The sequence below is a fragment of the Schistocerca piceifrons genome, unplaced genomic scaffold, assembly GCF_021461385.2.
Source record: "Schistocerca piceifrons isolate TAMUIC-IGC-003096 unplaced genomic scaffold, iqSchPice1.1 HiC_scaffold_592, whole genome shotgun sequence".
NCBI lineage: Eukaryota > Metazoa > Arthropoda > Insecta > Orthoptera > Acrididae > Schistocerca > Schistocerca piceifrons.
In genome coordinates, this window is record NW_025728835.1 from 47,501 (window position 1) to 52,500 (window position 5,000).

At 54.0% G+C, this 5,000-nt stretch overlaps 1 non-coding gene across 1 annotated transcript in view; it reads right to left on the minus strand.

The window, feature by feature from the left end:
- LOC124762118 overlaps positions 1 to 1,292 on the minus strand; it is a 1,909-nt gene extending 617 nt beyond the window's left edge. The window contains exon 1 of the ribosomal RNA XR_007012496.1: positions 1 to 1,292. This exon is cut by the window's left edge and continues 617 nt beyond it. This is a non-coding gene — a ribosomal RNA (small subunit ribosomal RNA).
- Between the last annotated feature and the right edge of the window lie 3,708 nt (positions 1,293 to 5,000).

The following is a 5,000-nucleotide window of genomic DNA, read 5'->3' on the forward strand; positions in this document are numbered from 1 at the left end:
TTGAGTCAAATTAAGCCGCAGGCTCCACTCCTGGTGGTGCCCTTCCGTCAATTCCTTTAAGTTTCAGCTTTGCAACCATACTTCCCCCGGAACCCAAAAGCTTTGGTTTCCCGGAGGCTGCCCGCCGAGTCATCGGAGGAACTGCGGCGGATCGCTGGCTGGCATCGTTTATGGTTAGAACTAGGGCGGTATCTGATCGCCTTCGAACCTCTAACTTTCGTTCTTGATTAATGAAAACATACTTGACAAATGCTTTCGCTTCTGTTCGTCTTGCGACGATCCAAGAATTTCACCTCTAACGTCGCAATACGAATGCCCCCGCCTGTCCCTATTAATCATTACCTCGGGTTCCGAAAACCAACAAAATAGAACCGAGGTCCTATTCCATTATTCCATGCACACAGTATTCAGGCGGGCTTGCCTGCTTTAAGCACTCTAATTTGTTCAAAGTAAACGTGCCGGCCCACCGAGACACTCAATAAAGAGCACCCTGGTAGGATTTCAACGGGGTCCGCCTCGGGACGCACGAGCACGCACGGGGCGGTCGCACGCCTTCGGCTCGCCCCACCGGCAGGACGTCCCACGATACATGCCAGTTAAACACCGACGGGCGGTGAACCAACAGCGTGGGACACAAATCCAACTACGAGCTTTTTAACCGCAACAACTTTAATATACGCTATTGGAGCTGGAATTACCGCGGCTGCTGGCACCAGACTTGCCCTCCAATAGATACTCGTTAAAGGATTTAAAGTGTACTCATTCCGATTACGGGGCCTCGGATGAGTCCCGTATCGTTATTTTTCGTCACTACCTCCCCGTGCCGGGAGTGGGTAATTTGCGCGCCTGCTGCCTTCCTTGGATGTGGTAGCCGTTTCTCAGGCTCCCTCTCCGGAATCGAACCCTGATTCCCCGTTACCCGTTACAACCATGGTAGGCGCAGAACCTACCATCGACAGTTGATAAGGCAGACATTTGAAAGATGCGTCGCCGGTACGAGGACCGTGCGATCAGCCCAAAGTTATTCAGAGTCACCAAGGCAAACGGACCGGACGAGCCGACCGATTGGTTTTGATCTAATAAAAGCGTCCCTTCCATCTCTGGTCGGGACTCTGTTTGCATGTATTAGCTCTAGAATTACCACAGTTATCCAAGTAACGTGGGTACGATCTAAGGAACCATAACTGATTTAATGAGCCATTCGCGGTTTCACCTTAATGCGGCTTGTACTGAGACATGCATGGCTTAATCTTTGAGACAAGCATATGACTACTGGCAGGATCAACCAGGGAGCTGCGTCAACTAGAGCTGAGCAGCCGGCCGCCCGGGAGTGTGTCCCGGGGGCCCGCGCGAACACGCAAGCGTCCGCTCAATCATTCTGCAAACAGGAGGAGGCTGAGCTCCCCTGCACAATACACCTCGAAACCCTCTCAGGTCCCGGCGGCGCGCAGCGCCGTCCCAAGTACTTGGTCGGGTTCGAGAGATGCGCAATCGCCCGGAGTTAGGCGAGTAGACGCTTTCGGTGCGACCACCCGTGCTCCCAACTGAGCTTGCCGCTGCCGACAGAGGCCCGGGAGCGTGCTGTCGTGGCATTGCCGGCGGGAGACAACACGCGCCACCTACGGTGACCGGCAGCTCCAACGCCAGCGCCACAGAAGGACAAAAGCCCCACTTGGGTGCCGAAGCGAACTCTCCCAGCACAGCGCACGCGCCAACACATCCGCACAGCTGCGATACAAACCACCAGCGAGAACCGCTGGGGCGACCGAGCAGCAGACGGCGTCGCGGCGCCGAGCGCCGGGCGGCAGCGCATCCTCAACGCACACAGTCCTCAATCGGACCAGCACACTGAAGATGTCCACCGCGCTTCGCACCGGGCCCGCGAGGACCTACTTTGGCCGCACGGCGCCGCGCGCAGGGTGCGCCGGCGCGCAGCTGCGACGCCTGCCGCGTCCGTCGGCCGGCGCGCCTGCCACTGGCCGCCCCCACCAGCCGGCTGTAGCGCGTGCGCCCACGCACCGCGCGGCCAGCACGCCGGGAGGCGCCCCCTCACCGGCCGGGGACGGTCCCACCCAGCCACCGCCGCGTATCGCTTCACACCCAGATGCCGTTCAGTTTCGTCGGCATGGTGGGTATCGCTGGAACAACCGGTTAGTACCTCAACCTATCGTCGCCATCACCGATTCACCCCTAGCGAGAACAACCGCACCACAACAGGTTACCATTTGTTCATTTGCGTAACTTCACCAGAAAACGCAGGCGTCCATCGCCATTTGCAACTTCCACGATTATTGCATGCCTGTGTCAGGTGTCACGCCACACTACGTCTGCCCACATACACGCAACAAAATGTGCACGCCTAGACAATACGTGGAAGGTGGCCCCCGTACGTATGCGATGTCCATTGCTCGAACGACTGTCAACCGGCCTCTGTAGCATGTCGCAGATATGGAACGCGGTGCACCATGCCATCACGGTGTGTGAGGAGAGACGACTAGGTCCGAATACATCAACAGACAGCTCATGCTGATCGCCATCCACGGCGTCCGTTCCTCCCACACGTCTCTATGGCGTACCACACTGCAATCCAGCTCTCATAGGGAGACGACACGTAGCTGCGTGCACAATATTTGCACTGTATGGTCCGCCGTTTTTGGGCGCAGTCGTTGTACGGTCACACATGTGCCACGATGTATCATTCAGTACATAAGGACGAATGTGCAGTACAGATTGTGGTTTACGCGTACGACATTAGCGGACAGTTGACACAGGCCGCACCACAACGTAGCCTGAGTACGTCGCATGCGGAGGGCATTGAACATGCAAAGTTCTCACCAACCAGCTTGCGAAGGCAGGGGGCAAGGTGGGGACGTGGGGAGGGGCGGCATGTACGTCCTGCTGCCATCCACATTACAGTGTACAGCAGGAGCATGTGGAAAGTGAGCAAGACTTGCAAGGTGTTTAACATGAAGCGATACACAGGGGAGCGGGGAGTGCGAGTAGCGAACTATATTGCGAGGGTTGCGGGTGGGCAACACTACACTAATTGAACGAGTCGTATAACAATTACAGAGCAGGTTTAGGCGACAACGTGGGTTACGTTAGGCGACAACGTGGGTTAGGTTAAGGCACGACGTGGGTTAGGTTAAGGCACGACATGGGTTAGGTTAAGGCACAACATGGGTTAGGTTAAGGCACAACATGGGTTAGGTTAAGGCACAACATGGGTTAGGTTAAGGCACAACATGGGTTAGGTTAAGGCACAACATGGGTTAGGTTAAGGCACAACATGGGTTAGGTTAAGGCACAACATGGGTTAGGTTAAGGCACAACATGGGTTAGGTTAAGGCACAACATGGGTTAGGTTAAGGCACAACATGGGTTAGGTTAAGGCACAACATAGGTTAGGTTAAGGCACAACATAGGTTAGGTTAAGGCACAACATAGGTTAGGTTAAGGCACAACATGGGTTAGGTTAAGGCACAACATGGGTTAGGTTAAGGCACAACATGGGTTAGGTTAAGGCACAACATGGGTTAGGTTAAGGCACAACATGGGTTAGGTTAAGGCACAACATGGGTTAGGTTAAGGCACAACATGGGTTAGGTTAAGGCACAACATGGGTTAGGTTAAGGCACAACATGGGTTAGGTTAAGGCACAACATGGGTTAGGTTAAGGCACAACATAGGTTAGGTTAAGGCACAACATAGGTTAGGTTAAGGTACAACATAGGTTAGGTTAAGGTACAACATAGGTTAGGTTAAGGTACAACATAGGTTAGGTTAAGGTACAACATAGGTTAGGTTAAGGTACAACATAGGTTAGGTTAGGTTAGGTTACACGTTGTTGTAAGGAAAGGTGTAGGGGGGGGCGGGGGCGGCAGGTTCGTTGATAGTGATTATAGTAAGTGAATGCTTGTGACATGATCAGATTTGTCACGTCAGGATGCACCTTTGGCTTATTAGAGGCGGCGCTCCAATTCTATGCTTGTGTCAGACCTGTGTCTTTGACTCATGTCATTGTTTGTGCGCTGTGACAGGAGGTACTATTGTGATGTTGGGTGCACCGTTGTATAGGACATGTGTGGGTGTTGGTGCCTGATCTGCGCAATGGTGGATGTCGAAAGGGTGGGATATTGTATTTTCCGCATGGACCTCCTGGTCTGGTTGTGATAGTGTGGATTGTGTAATGTGGCGGAGAGGATGCACTGGATGTTGTTCCATGCTGGTGCTTACATATTGTATGTGCGCCCGTTAGAAGCAGAGAGTGGTGCGTGATCAGAGTGGCTGGCTGACGTGTGGTTCCCATTGTGGGCAGACTCTTTCAGCATGTATACGGACAGTTGTATATATATTCTGTAGTTTGATGGCTCTGCATTGATTACTAATCAGCGCCGTGTGTACGGGTAATCTGGTTCCAGTCCAAAATGTTCCATCTGTGTACATTAGTGACAAAGACTCCCCTCATGCAGTGGGGCTCGGTCTGTTATAACTCTTCCGCGTAATATATTTGCCCCACGTTTTTGCGACTGCGAGTGCGAGTGCAACGCGCATGGGGACCGACATGCTGATGGCTCGGTATCGGACGCCGTACAGTGAGCAACGCGATCGCGTCTCTCGCTCGTAAGTGGTACAGGTCGCGGCTCATGTATAGGGACAGCGGGAATGTCGCATATTGGCAATAACTCTTCATGAAACGCACGTTATAGGGGTGGATTGCACTTTACGAGTGCGGGAAACGTCCGCCGTTCATCCGCTGGAGGTGCGCGTTTGGCGGTTGGGGTGGTGCACGAACGGGTGCGGGTGGAGTCATTGCCGGTCCACGGCTTCGTGCGGCAGAGCCACTGGAGATTGGGTGCTATGGTCGACAGAGGCTGCAGGCTTTGTGGGTGGCGTCGAAAGGCGGGCACTGTGGCGCCATCGCTGTCTTAATCGGCTTGGCGTCGCATAGATGGCGGTATCGTCGTTGGAGGAGGTCATGTTGCGGGAGACCTACAGAT